Source organism: Pezoporus occidentalis, unplaced genomic scaffold (assembly GCF_034315485.1).
Source record: "Pezoporus occidentalis ecotype Australia unplaced genomic scaffold, CSIRO_AGI_Poc_V1 ctg48, whole genome shotgun sequence".
NCBI classification, from domain to species: Eukaryota; Metazoa; Chordata; class Aves; order Psittaciformes; family Psittacidae; genus Pezoporus; species Pezoporus occidentalis.
The window spans coordinates 7,607,953-7,622,153 of record NW_026915813.1 but is presented as its reverse complement, the minus strand read 5'-3'; positions in this window follow the sequence as shown (position 1 = coordinate 7,622,153).

Below are 14,201 nucleotides of genomic sequence, written 5' to 3'. Positions count from 1 at the left end.
TATCTTATTTATCCTTTCATTTTTTTAGTCTCATTGATCAATGTGTGCCATTTTAGGAGTCATTAGACAGAAAAAAATGCCTCCTGTTCATAACAGCATTTAAATGAAAAGGCGAGCTTGATTCCAGTACATGCTGTATAAATTTAGAACTACTGCATGTTTTTCTACATAAGCAAGCACAAAAGACTTACCAAAGAAAATTAATCCCAGCTCATGAGCACACTGAAATCAACAACAAAGATTTTCTACTTTTTTTATTATATAATTCAAATCTCCTATAAATGGCTATGAAAACTCCTTCCCCCTTTACCCCAGAAAGTATCTTTAAAACTAACCCCTTAGAATAATTATCTTCCCATTGTAGTATTTAGTACAGAATACAACACTGATGTCTGTGAAGGAAAAGAAAATGAAAACAGAGTTCTTCAAGCATTTTATCTTTGCTACCTAAAATCCTTGAACATAAATGCTATGCCCATTACCCTGTTCTGTGTTAATCATAGGGAAAATCTGCTTAGATTTTTTTATCATGCTCTTCACTACATTGCGTTAAGTGACCTGATTAATGTGTGTTCTCTTGTCAGAGGAAACAATGTACATGAGTGCTTCATTTAAATAGGATTTTTAAAGTACTTTTGATCTATAAATATAGGCATATTGCCATCTATTTATTTCAGAGAGGAAAGGCCACAGAACTATACGGTCCACTTAGAGCAAACATGAATTAATCAGTTCAGCATGCACTTTGCATCATCTGACAGCAAAGAGCCTGCACAGCTGCACAGCTCTATCGTTGCTATCCAGCTGCATACCAACTGAGAGGTGATGAATGTTTTTGTGATCCACACAGGAAAACCATGCAACAGTTAAAAACTCAAGTTTCTGAACAGATAAGTGTTACACTATCATGGAGAGTTTTACTGTGTCAGAATGAAGTTGCCTAACATCCTCCATGAAGCATCTTTATCCTGGAGCTTTAGATGATTGGGATGGGCTATGCTTAAACTGAAGCACTCAGCATCAGTTTCTTGCTCCTGGTCCTGGCACACGCTTTGGTCACATCAGAGTCCCAGCTGCTTGCTCTCTATTATTTCCTATGAGAAGAAAACAGGTCCATATTAACCAAAAGAAACTTTCAGTATAATCTGATCTGAACAACCAAGAGAACAGAGCAAGACAAACCCTAGAACAGATCTGTCTACATGCAAGCCTAATGTATCTCTATGTCAGAGTCTAAGGGAACATTGGAAAAGCAGGAAGCTAACAGCACTCTTTAAATCTACCTGTTTTCTTAAATGACTCTGTGCTCTCTGTGTAGACTTCCCATGTTTGTCAAAGTCTTCTGTTCAAGGAGTCATAACCCATACAAAACTCATCAAAAGCATGGCAGTGGAGGAAACAACATCTGTCAAAGTGACATAACGTCCTAGCTAACCAAAGACAGAGCAAAACTGAATGTTTTGTGAGAGTGGCTTCAGTACACAAGTCAGATTTCTCTATATCGCTATGGAAATTAACTGCTCACAAACTGTGCAGTGTCACACACTCCTCTTGTAGCAAAAATTGAGACAATTACCTGCAGATTTAGCATACAAATTCTCTGAAACAGCTACTCTTTAGAGGTCTGTTGAGACAGTATAATTGGGTCTGATTAAAGACTCAGCCTAAATAATATCCTTGACCTAATAATATATTACAATGGGCTAACAAAAACAAATCGAGAGAAGAAGGCAAAGCCATTTTCCCTCAAGCAGCAAAGTTCAGGTGTTCTTGTGCAACCGTGCTCATTGTCAGCTGGTTCTGCCGGTTTTGCAAGCTTTTTTGACTTTGGCTTCTTCTAGTTAGCTCATTAGTGAACAGCTCTTATAATGAATAAATTGCCAACTGGGAAGCTGAGTTTCTTATCCACAGCTTTGCATGTTCCAGTATTCTCAGAAATATCGATGAAATTTCATCCTGTTTTCCTTAAAACAGCATCCCTTTTTAGTTCATTTTAGCCTGTGTATCACAGAAACTGGAACATTCTTGGTGTCATGAATAGTATTATTGCAACCAGAGTGTTTTCTGTACATGCTGAAAAAGCTAAAATAAATGCACTATCTTATGTATGGTTTTGAGAGAGAAATATTGCCCATTCCAAATTCCCCAAATTAAATCTATGGACATGCAAAAAAGCTATTGAAAAATATTCTAGGGTTTGAACTTGCAGCACGTCAATTATTCCAGTGCAAATATCTGGCTGAGTACATCTTCTGACTCTGTGACAATTCCTGATTAAAAAAAAAGTATCCTTTTGCAAATAGTGTGGGGTAGATAGATGAATACTTTAATGCATTCTTGATTCACACCCCAGCTCACCCAGTACTAACTTGTCCACATTCATAATTTCAGCAAGTAAATGTTTAGCATAAACTTTTGTAGGTTATATAAGGGAAAACTGAAACAAATTATATGCTGTGTTTCTTAAGAAACACCTTTACGGCTTTACACATGGCTCTAACAGATTTTACAGCAGTCAGGATTTTCTCATCTATAGTACTGCATGTTGTAATATTAATGCGGCTCCACAACATCTCATGTAAATTCATCCCACTTTTTTGACAGGAGAATTGCTTATAATGGATATTCAGGCCTGGCTCTATGTATTCCTGCATCTGCTTAAAATAGTGGAATGGTTTGGGTTGGAAGGGACGTTAAAGATCATCTAGGTCCAACCCCCCTGCCAAGGGCAGGGACAGCTTCCACTAGATCAGGTTTCTCAGAGACCCATCCTACCTGGCCTTGAACCCTGCCAGGGATGGAGCTGCCAAAACTTCTCAGGGCAGCCTGTTCCAGTGCCTCACCACCCTCACATTAAAGAATTTTCCTAATATTTAATTTAAATCTACCCTCTTTCGTTTAAAGCCATTCCTACTTGTCCTGTCCCTATATACCTCTGTCAAAACTCCCTCTCCAGCTTTCTTGTGTGCACCCCTTTGGTATTGGAAGACTATCACAAGGTCTCCTCTGAGTTTTCTCTTCTCCAGGCTGAACAAGCCCAACTCTCCCAGCCTGTTCTCATAGGAGATGCACTACAGCCCTCTGATCATCTTCATGACCTTCCTCTGGACTTGCTCCAGGAGGTTCATATCCCTCTTCTGTTGGGCAGCCCAGGTCTGGATGGAGTACTCCAGGTGGGGTCTCACAGGAGGGAAGTACAGGGGCAGAATCACCTCCCTTGACATACTGGCCACGCTTTTGATGCAGCTCAGCATACAGTTGGCTTTCTGGGCTCAAGTGCACACTGCTGGCTCACATTGAACTTCTCTTCAACCAACACCCCACATCTTTCTCCTCAGGGCTACTCTCAATTCATTACCCATCCAGCCTGTGTTTGTGCTTGGGATTGCCCCAATCCATGTACAGGACCTTGCTCCTCCAAAGAGGCACACTTTCTGGGTGAACTGCAGCATCAGTTCTTTACCAAGTCTTGGGAAACGGGAGAGGTGAATGAGGACTGGAGGAAAGCGAATGTCACTCCAGTCTTCAAAAAGGGCAAGAAGGAGGAGCCGGGTAACTATAGGCCGGTCAGCCTCACCTCCATCCCTGGGAAAGTGATGGAACACCTTATCCTTGGTGCCATCTTAAGGCATGTCAAGGATAAGAGGGTTATGAGGGGCAGTCAACATGGCTTCACCAAGGGGAAATCATGTTTGACCAATCTCTTAGCCTTTTATGAGGAAATAACACGGTGGATGGATGATGGCAGAGCGGTGGATGTGGTCTACCTTGACTTCAGCAAAGCATTTGACACAGTCTCCCACAGCATCCTCACAGCTAAACTGAGGAAGTGTGGACTGGAGGATCAGGTAGTGAGGTGGACTGCGAACTGGCTGAAGGAGAGAAGCCAGAGAGTTGTAGTCTATGGGGCTGAGTCTAGTTGGAGGCCTGTAACTAGTGGAGTGCCTCAAGGGTCAGTACTGGGACCGGTATTATTTAATATATTCATCAACGATTTAGATGAGGGAATTGAGTGTACTATCAGCAGGTTTGCTGATGACACAAAGCTGGGAGGAGTGGCTGACACGCCAGAAGGCTGTGCTGCCATCCAGCGAGACCTGGACAGGCTGGAGAGTTGGGCAGGGAGTAACTTGATGAAATATAACAAGGGGAAGTGTAGAGTCCTGCATCTGGGCAGGAACAACCCCAGGTTCCAGTATAGGTTGGGAAACGACCTGTTAGAGAGCAGTGTAGGGGAGAGGGACCTGGGGGTCCTAGTGGACAACAGGATGACCATGAGCCAACACTGTGCCCTTGTGGCCAAGAAGGCCAATGGCATCCTGGGGTGTATTAGAAGGGGGGTGGTTAGTAGGTCGAGAGAGGTCCTCCTTCCCCTCTACTCTGCCCTGGTGAGACCCCATCTGGAATATTGTGTCCAGTTCTGGGCCCCTCAGTTCAAGAAGGACAGGGAGCTGCTGGAGAGAGTCCAGCACAGGGCAATGAAGATGATTAAGGGAGTGGAGCATCTCCCTTATGAGGAAAGACTGAGGGAGCTGGGTCTCTATAGTTTGGAGAAGAGGAGACTGAGGGGTGACCTTATTAGTGTATATAAATATATAAAGGGGGAGTGTCACGAGGATGGAGCCAGGCTCTACTCAGTGGCAAACAATGATAGGACAAGGGGTAATGGGTACAAACTGGAACACAAGAGGTTCCACTTAAACTTGAGAAGAAACTTCTTCTCAGTGAGGGTGACAGAACACTGGAACAGGCTGCCCAGGGAGGTTGTGGAGTCTCCTTCCCTGGAGACATTCAAAACCCACTTGGACACATTCCTGTGTAACATTATCTAGGTGTTCCTGCTCCGGCAGGGGGATTGGACTAGATGATCTTTCGAGGTCCCTTCCAATCTCTAGCATACTGTGATACTGTGATACTGTGATCAGGCCCACTCTGGTGGCAGTGCTGCCTAGGTCTGCCCTTTGTGGGAGTAGGGGGTGGCCACCATCAATCCTAACTCCACCAATGCCTTGTCAGCCACTCTTATGAGAGTTGCTGGCTCCTGATGGTTCTCAATATTCCCCTAGGTTTTTGCTGGCTTAGGACCCCCTTGCATGCGTGATCCCATGCTCCTGCACCAGAGCTGGTTGCAAAGAGCTTGTCAAGGTACTTTAACAACCAAAATAGGGAGCAAAGATAAAATTCAGTTTGCTTTTTTACTGAAATGGATGTTAACAAAAATTGGTTCTGCCTATACCATTTTTTATAGCCAGCCTGATTATCGACAAAATATGTTGACTAACACTTTGAGCCTTCAAACTACAATTTCTCTCCAAACATTGCCCCATATGTGGGTCGACAGTACACCTGGCTAAAAATCCTTCCCATCAGGAATGCCTGTTTGAAGCAATTTGGTTCTCTAATGATGCAAGCTTAATACTCAGTGCTCCTTAACATCTTGCCTCATAATAATTCTGCTTTCCCAGAGCTAGATGCCAACACATTTATGAATATAGAAATATAAGAATCAAAATATTAGATCACACCAAGGTCCATCAAGTCTTAATGATCTCCAAGAGCATCCAATGCAATTGTTTCACAGGAAAAAGTAAAAGCATTACAGACCATAAATTATCTACAATCTACACCAAGTTTCGTCTTGGTCTCACATCATTAGAGATAAGTTTAAGCTCTGAAATGTAAGACATAATATGGCTTACAAAGTTCTCATAATTAATTGTAATGACTCTGTATATCATTATTATCATTATGAACATGTAGTTCCTTTTTAGTTCTACTGAATTTTTTGTCTCATTGCTTTCTGTTACCCTACAGTTCTACAATTTCATTACATTCTGGGTAGGGGAAAAAATATCAGCTTTCAATTTACTACCTTTAGTATACATGCTCCTGAACTGTTCTCTGTAGAGCATGTAGATGATTATCTGGATCCTTATGGAATAAGCTACCATAATGCTACTGGTTTTATGCAAAGATTCTTATCGTGTAATTATGTAATGAAGCCTAGTGTCTTATATAGACATCTCTATTATTCTAAATCTAAGTAAATAAAATAAGTATTTTCATTAATGCCCCTTTAGTTCTTGTATTATAAAACAGGGGGGGAAACTGCTCTTAATCTTTCTACAGTATTCAGTTATTTTGTGTACTTTTATTATGTCCCCACTTACTCATCTCTTTTCCAAAGAAAATCCTCCCAATTTTCTTACATGAGTGCTATTCTAGATATTTTATTCTAGATATTTATTCCAGATGTTATTATCCTGCTCTGAACCTCCTTCTAGTCCTTTAACATCTCTCTGAGATGGAGTGATCAACCCTTTACACTGTACTGTACAAAAACCCATATTACTGACTCACAGAGGCATTATAATAATCTCTGTTATTATTCTTCATCCTACTTCATGTGTCCCAATGTCGTGCTAGCTTTCCTGACTGTAGCTGTGCACTGAACTGCCTATAATTGGTTCTCTTCCTTTCTTTAAGCAATACTCTTAGCTTAAAATGCTGCAAAGCGCACAAGCAGGTTTAATTTTTAATTTCACTATGTATTACTTTGTATTTATGAACACTGAATTTCATTTGCTTTTTACTCACTTAGCATTTTTAAGTCTCTGAAATTTTCTAATGTCTTTTCTGGTCAAGCAAATTTCCTTCATAAGGGATTAAGTGACATTTGGAGCAACTTGATCTGCTTGACAGGGCAGAGTATTACAAATAGGATGATAGATCAGACAAACTGATCAAGGGATGATGAGGAAATGCAGATAAATATGAAATCCTTTTTGAGATATAAACAACTGGCAATTGAGAATACAGCAACAGAAACACTATACATAATATTAAGAAAGATACATACCACGTATTGAACAAGCAAGACAACTATTAGCATCTCAAACCTGGTAACATGATTGTAGCACAGAATAAAATAAATCAATTCCTATGTCACCTAGTATTGTGGATAAGTGGTTATTTTATAACTGAATCAGAATGGTAATAAATTTTGAGTCCAACAATGAATTACATTATTAGTCTTTTTTTCTTTATTTAAAAAAAAATAAAATAAATCTGTGAACCATCCACTTCTTTTCTTATTTGTATTCTTATAATTCTAGGTTCCACAGAGGCATGATTCATCTTCTAAATGTAATCACTTGCGTTAGATAGAAAAAACATTTCTGACTAAATTGTCAGTGCTTCACATCCCAATAATGTGTAATCATGACTTTCAGAAACATTTGGGCAAACTACATGCTTTCATATAGACAAAGAACTTAAATTTTCCATAACACTTTAAATTCGGATGAAAAGAAGCTTATGGAAAAATGTATTTTGGATAGCATGCAGTTTAATATTAATCTTAACATAAGAACTCTGATCTATATGGATCTGATTATGCCCTGAAATATTTTTAATAAAAAAGCTACATCGCCACAATAATAACCAAATTCTCTCATTTACTTTCCACATTCTGACCTAAGATGGGGCTTTTTAACACACTTGCCCATATTGATGTACTCTTCTTGTATTATTTCCAGTGTAAACCCAGAGGCATCAAGGACTAAAAAGAAGAAAAAGCATAAATGTCACAAATTACCACATCCCACATCTGGATATGTTTTCAGTTCATTATACAGAATTCATATCTCTTTTCAATCTGCCTCCCTGTGATGGCATTTGCTTAGCCTAAACATTTTGATCAATTAAAATAAAATGCTTTGTTTATTGTTTTCTTTGTTTAATTGAGGAAGTTTAAACTCAAAATTTCATTTAGAATAAAGCTAAACATCTCATTTTTCTCATTTTGGGAGAGGAAATGAAATGTGTTTGTTTTGTTGAATTGTGTTGTTTGCTTTTATTTTTTCTGAAGCTACTTATCAACGGCATTAAGTTAATAAATCAATATGTTTTGTGGTTTTAAAAACCATTTTCCTGAAATGTTTTGGCTGGGTCTAATTATGGAATTGTTTAGTTTCTTCTCAAATTATAGCTCTCAGACTAATTGCATTTACCCTCAAACATAACTTTCTTTATATTTCTCTCCATCATTACCTCCTCTAATTTTATTACATGCTTTTCATGAATGTAAGTGAAAATAGCATTAAGCTGTTGGGATTACTCAATTCAAAACTTTATATTTTGTTTACACTTAGTTTTCAGAAGTTTCAGTATAGAAAGAAACCTTGATACTTAATCCCTATTCCACTAAAACTAATCAATCAGTGATTAACCATGGCCTTCAATCAGAGCAGAACTGCATCCATGATTGCTGCACAATGCTAAAATGCAGAAACAAAACCAACTTGAATAAAATCAGTTTGGGCACTTGTGATAGGAAAAAACCATATAACTGTTTCATTTCCATTTCAAATAATCCTTGCAGCACCTACTTGCAAAACTCTAAAAAAAACCAAGATGTAACTCTGACCTAAAAATCTCATACACACAAAAAAAAATTTACATGTGAACTGTGTCTCTGATGACATTTGTTTTGATAGTTTGAGTTTTTAAACTCCTGTGTGTACTTATCTCCTGTTTAACACATTACATACAGCTCTTTTGCTAGTGAAGACATATAGAATACAATAGACCATGGTACTAATACAAATAGAACTAGTACAGCTCCTGAACATATTAAGTATTGCATGTTATGAACTGGACAAACCTGTGATTTACACCATGATAGACATACATATACAATACACCACAACAGCTTGCATACATGACCCACTGAATAGAATTATTCCAGGGATGATTTGGGTCCAAAGTGTGATCACACCAAATTCAGTGGCATTAGTAAGGGAAACTGGTTACTTTCAAAGCTTCCCGTTCACTCTGAGGGTGACAAACTATTGCCATATTTTTATGAAGTTGAAGGGAACGGGAATAGGACAAGGAAAGCAAGGGACAGGGACTGAATTTCAGAGTTATGAATATGGGGAGAGGGGATGTCTTTCTACTTAGGAGTCTGGGTGATGTAAATAACTACTGTCTCCCCTTTCTCCCTTTGTGATTTATTAGGACATCCTAATACTTCTTTAATTTGTACACATTGAAAAAAATGCCAGCAAATGAAAAGATGTTCTTAAAATGTCATTTTGCATCCAGATGGAGGGATCATGTAGGAGCTCTGTGAAGAGAAGCCTGGCAGATCAATCAGTCTTTAATTCACAGTTTTCATTACTAGGTATTCTCAGTGAAAGATAGAAAGAAAATCACTACTAACACTGGAACAGGCTGGCACCTCTCTATGTGAAAACCTGCTATTTCTTCTGTCTTCAAAAGGCATGGTCAGTGGAAGTTATTCCTGTATATTCACATTGATACTTACAAAGATGTTCTAGGAAAGCAGTGCTGCCAGCAAGACAGTCCAGTATATTCAAGTTCCTACCCTGAGTCTGAGATGAAGTATCTAGTCATTTCAATAAGCATAAATGTGAAGAAAGAGCTACAGCTTGAATGATTTTCCAAGTCAGAGCTGATTAAAACTCAGTATGAGCTCAAAGGACATGAGGAGCTCATAGTGGCAGAACAGGTGTTCACCTTTATGTTGAAAATCCAAGCCAATGGGAAGATGCAATGGGGTTGCAAGAGATCACTTTGTGAATTAGGAAAGAGCAATAGGAGCTTGTACTCATCAGACAGGATATGGTTTATGTCCTACACCAAAAGGTTGGAATGCAATTCCAAACAGCAATCCTAAACTGTGCCAAATACAAGGTCCCCCTATCTTTTAAGGCAGCTTGTTCTTGCTTGCTAATATCTCTCTAGACCTTTACATTGAGTGAATGTCTTTTTAAATTTCACTGAGATACTTTCTCATTGCTTTTGGTTCTCAGTGTTTCAAGAAGGTTTTCCTCTGTCAAGTTCACTACAGATGTTTGCCTTTCCCTAATCCCTTCTCTAGCATAAAACTCCCTACTTCACTGCCTGTTCTACTACTTTTTGCTGAGTTTGAGTAACCCTGCAAAGGTTCCTTTAAAAATGCACTGATTTTAACAATTTTTAAATGAGATCTGATGTACTAGAGGTACCAAGAAACTACAAACTACAGAGAATATAATGATTTATGGTATCATGGTAGGACCTTTGTTGATGGTTGAAGTGTATTTGATAGTCATCTCTAAATAAATAGGGGAGAGATGCTTTGGGAATTCCCAAGACACATACCTACATGTTCATGCAGAGGTACATTTAAGTGTTTCATGAAGTGAATAACTATTGTTTATTACTTCAGAATATTTTTCTTTCCTTCTTGGTCTCTGTTCTTTTCGTGTTAATGTACTTATTATCTTTGTTCTTTTTATTCTTACCTCACTCCACTGTAGTTTCTTTTTTCTTTCCTTTCTCCTTTTTCCTTAGCCTCAGATACCTTGTGCTCAGTTTGCTTGTGCTACATGATTTTGCAATGTTACACTTTAATACCTAGAAGATCAGTGGAAGAAGAGATTGTAATTTGTTGATAAACAGATCACTAAAGGAGAGAACAATAAATCATTAGCTAGAAGGATGTAATAAATGTAGACAACCCTAAAAAAACATTTGTAATTTTCCACTCAGGTATTCTGTACTAAAAAATTCTGTCTAGAGTGTGCAAGAACGTTACTCCCTTTGTTTGTCCTTCAAATTCATTTGAACACACCAGGATGCACTGCTTTCTTAGTTACGCGAACTTAATTTGGAATCAGTCCCCTGATTTACTGAAAACTGGATTTGGGAAGCTGTATATGTAGATTCTTGTGTCATCATACTCTTAGGCTATGGTAAATGGTATAGTAATAGACACTGAAACTATAGAAAACACAACTATGTTTCTACACAAGAGGAAACCATCAACCAGAGAAAGTTTCTGCTTCTCACAACACTGCAAGCAAATTACGTGCAGTGGGTTAACCTTGGCTGGCTGCCAGATGCTCACCAAACTACTCTCCATGCCTCACCCTCAGCAAGACAGGGAGATAAGACAGAAAAGCTCACAGGTTGACAAGGACAGGGAGATCACTCACCAATTACTACCAAGGGCAAAATAGACTGTAGTTGAAGAAGATTAATTAAATTTATTACCAATTAAAAATAGAGTAGGATTTTGAGAAAAAGACAAAACTAAATAAATACACACACCCTTGCCCTCACACCCCCTTCTTGCCTGGCTCAACTTCACTCCTTTATTCCTGACTCTTGTACTTCCTCCCTGCTATAAGTGGTACAGAGCATTGGAGAGTACAGGTTGCCCTAATCACTTCATCTCTGCTGCTCCTTCCTCCCTGTGCTGTTCCCCTGCTTCATCATGGGGTCCTTCCCACAGGACACAGTCCTTCACAAACTACTTCAGTGTCCCTCCCATGGGATGAAGCTGCTCAAGAACTGCTCCAGCATGGATTCTTTCCATGGGGCACAGTCCTTCAGGATCTGACTGCTCCAGTATGGGCTCCCCACGGGCCACAGTTCCTGCTAGGAAACCGACTCCAGCATGGACTGCAGCTTCCTTTAAAGCATATACATCTGCTCCAGCCTGGGGTTTTCCATGGGCAGCACTGTGGGTATCTGCTCCACCATGTTCCTCCATGAGCTGCAGAGAGTTAACCTGCATTACTATGGTCTGCCCCTCTGGGTGTAAAGAAATCTCTGCTCTGGCACCTGTAACACCTCTTCTTCTCTTTCTTCACTGACCTTGATATCTGCAAGGTTTCCATATTTTTCCTCAGGCCTCGGTCCTCACTCTCACAGCTGCTGTGCAGTGTTTCTTGCCCTTTCCTAAATACATTTTCATAGATGCACCACTGGCTTTGCTGGCGGAATCAGCTTTGACCAGCAGTGTGTCCGGTTTGGAGCCAGCTGAAACTGACTCTATGCAACACAGGGCCACCCCCAGTCTATTCTCACAGAGGATATTCCTGCAGCAGCCCCACACCCCCCATCCCTCCCCAGTACCAAACCTTGCCACGCAAACCCAACAACATACTATGAAAAATAAAGCAAGAGCTGGTTTGCCCTGTTTATTCCACAGAGTCTTTCTAAAGTCACTTGGAACATTTAATTGCTTTCTCATCTTTTGCTTCTATGGATATACTTAGAAGTGAAAAAAATAGTACCAACAAAAACTTGGAGACAATGTTAGCAATAACTGCGAGCAAAATGAGAGAGCAGCAGGATAAACAATGAGGTGAATTTTTACTGTAACTAAGATACTAGGAAAAGAAATTGTTAAATATTTGATAGATCCAGGCAAGTGTGAATCTTTCTAATCCTAACGAAACCTGGTGCATACAGAATTGTAGGAAAGACTGGTAAATGCTCTGTTTTGGTACTGAGACTTAATTATCAATATAAAATTAGTAAATAGGCATTTTTCTGCAATAATTTTATGCACTAAAAATTATCCTTAAAACAGATAACTTCAAAGTTATCTCGGCAAGAAAAGTGAGGAAAAAGTGAACTTACTGGAAACAGATAAAAATGTGTTTGATGCCTAAAATCAAGAAAATTGAGCAGAAATGTTGAGCTAAATTGTTTGTAATTATCTACTGGATTCCTGTATCTACTCAAAAAATCATCCTCTGAAAACTAAGCTGTGTGAGGTTACTCACACATTTTAACATAATATATAAAATTATTAATATAGCCAGAAACAGATTTTAATATTAACAATAAGTCAAAAGAGCTTGAATAAAGTAAGATAAAATAAAATAAGATAAAATATAATAAAATCAAAAATAATAAAATATAATAAACTATAATAAAGTAGTGAATGAAGCATATATGGAATGGTGAAATGGTTTCAGTAACTCTTTTTTCCTCACAGTCACTGCAGTTTTATGCATGCTGTGCTTTCATCTACAGTGAAAAGAGTTGAAGATAGCCTTCTTCTGTCTAGAGGCCATTTTCCTCTTCTTTTAACTTCCCTAGCACTCTGCACAAGAGCAGTGTCCCTCCTTCAGATAGAGTCTGAGTCTAGCTATCTCCAACACAACACAAGGATGTTTCACCATGGAAGTAGCAGCAGCAGAGGAGCCTGTTTTCTAAGATGGTTTAAGACAAAGAACATAGAACCAAGGTTACCTGATGGGGGAAAAATGTAGCTCCTATGAAATCTGAATGACAAGGTATTGAGAGGAATATCACAGCGGACAAAGCAGGGCAAATTACATTGTGTGTATTTCAAAGGTTTCAGTTTATGAAGCTCACAAACTAGGCAAGAATGCATTTACTGTACTTGCCACAATGGAAGTTGGTCCTGAGGCAGGATTAACATTGCAAACAGATATCAAATACACACACACAAAAAAAAAATCATGAATATTTATGATAATGTATTTCATAAACACTGTTGTTAAATCCACAAGTAAGGATGTTGCAAAGAATATGATGCAGCATTTCTATGTAAAATACCAAATGACATACTCAAATAAGCTCTAAGAGTTATTATATTAGGTACAGAAAGCATCATGAACTGTCATTCATTACAAAAGACTTGCTAATGTGTCAGCACCAGACTCCTGTGCTCTCTCAGAAAAACAGAAATTACCTTGAAGGGCAGAAAAAAGCACTAATTATGTCTAAAACTTTGAGTAATAAGCAGAAACTGAGTACCACAGAGTCATGTCATCAAATAATCACCAAATAGATAAACTAAAATCAGTAAGAAGCACTGGCTAAAGATGATCCAATAAAGACAGAACACCTGAACAGAGTACAGGCTCACCTGCTATTGGGATTTTCCAATAAAAACATGCAAGAATGAAAGTCAAACTCTTAAATTAAGAAAGGGAATGGGAGTAGGAGCCCAGCTCTGACAAGCTCATGGCACTTAGGAGGTCAAGTGAAATAATGTGACCTTTACAGCGATTCCACCCAGTTGCTTTCTGGAGGGGCTGACACGTACTCAAGACTTTGGAAAATCTAACCCAGAGGGAGAAATAAGAAAACATCAAGGTCAAAAACAGCACTGCAGCAACCAAGAGCCCTGACTCCACAAAGTGCTTTGCACACTGCCCCAGTGGGGCAAGCCTAGAGCAGACTCAGCATGGGGATACAAAAATTGGTCATTAAGCAGTGAGAAGAATCAACAGCAACCACACTGCTAAAAAATAGCTGCCTAGAATAGAGGAACAGGTCTAGAATGGCAACAGCAAAAAGAAACCCCTAACTTGACATGCAAATGCACGTAATCCTGGAATTTCAGGTTTAAATTCTTCTAGGTA